This window comes from Cupressus sempervirens, chromosome 8, assembly GCF_028749045.1.
Source record: "Cupressus sempervirens isolate cs-2001-9-10 chromosome 8, ASM2874904v1, whole genome shotgun sequence".
NCBI lineage: Eukaryota > Viridiplantae > Streptophyta > Pinopsida > Cupressales > Cupressaceae > Cupressus > Cupressus sempervirens.
The window spans coordinates 759,648,542-759,650,106 of record NC_143125.1 but is presented as its reverse complement, the minus strand read 5'-3'; positions in this window follow the sequence as shown (position 1 = coordinate 759,650,106).

The window sequence follows — 1,565 nt, the reverse complement described above, 5'->3', positions numbered from 1 at the left end:
AAGCAATTGAAGCATCAAGGAATGGTGGATCTCTGTTGGCTGAAATCAATTACTCCTTCTTTACACTTATCCCTAAGAAGGATTGTCTGAAACATCCTAGAGACTTCCGCCCTATTGCTCTATGTAACTCTATTTATAAAATATTTTCAAAAGTTATAGCTAATAGACTCAAGGTAATCATGCCAAAATTGATCTCAGAAGAGTAGACAGGTTTTGTTTCAGGAAGATCGATTTTGGATGGCATACTCATAATTCAGGAAGTCATTCACTCGGCTGCCATAGATAAAGAAGCATGTATGTTTATGAAGTTAGACATACATAAGGCTTATGATATGGTTGACTGGCATTTTCTCTGTAAAGTTTTAGAAGTGTTTGGTTTTTCTCATCAATGGGTAAATCTAATATTTAAGTTCATTTCTACTCCGAAGATTTCAGTTCTCATAAATGGGACGCTTGAGGGATTTTTTGAAATTTCCAGGGGTATTAGGCAGGGAGACCCTCTATCTCCCTCCCTCTTTATTCTAATGGTTGAAGCCTTTGGGAGAGCAGTCTCTTGCGCTTATCAGGAAAGAAAGATCTCTGGTATTGCTGTTACCAAGAATCTTCCTAATATTACACATCAACAGTATGCAGATGATACCATTCTACCTGGCAAGAGCTCCATCCAAGAGGCCAAGGGTTTTAAAAGCATAATTCAGCAATATATGGATGCCTCAAGCCAGAAGGTTAATAAAGAAAAATCAAAAATTTTCTTCTTGAACACATCTCTTGAAATGGAAAATAAGATATGTGGAATTATGGGATACAAAAAGGGAAAGTTCCCTTGCAAATATTTAGGCATCGCCCTGGAGAAAAATTTGAGGTACACCAAAGTTTGGATGGACACGATCGAAAAGGTGGATAAGCAGATTGAAAGCTAGAAAAATAAGTGGCTCTCTAAGGCTGGTAAGATTACCAAGATCCGAGCAGTCCTTTCAGCGACTCCAATTTTTCCCATGGCATGTCTTCCCCTCAATAATTGGATGTCCAAGAAATTTGAGACCAAACTTAGAAATTTCTTGTGGAAGGATAAGGAAAATGACAAGAAACTTGCTCTTATTAAATGGGATAACTTATGCAAACCCAAGAAATGTGGGGGTTTAGGAATAAAGAACCCACAATGGAAAAATGAGGCTTTGGGAGCTAAACTTGTGTGGAGATTATACCAAGAAAATGAACACAAATGGGCCAAAATTCTATATTATAAATATCTAGATCCATCGGACCCGAAATCATTGTTCAAGATGGAAAGATTACCGAAAGGGTCGGAGTGTTGGAATTTCATGTCAAAATGCCGAGGTATTATTAGTAAATATCTAACTTGGGATGTGGGGGTCGAGAATAAAGCCTTGTTCTGGGAAGACTCATGGGATGGACTACCCCCTATTTATTCTTCCCCCAATTTAGAGAACTTTATAACTAAGTTGAAATCATTGTGGGGTTGTAGGGTCAAAGATTATAAAGTTAAAGAGATGTCGCATGGGGAACTGCGATGGAGATGGGGCTACATCGATGATTTAGAACTT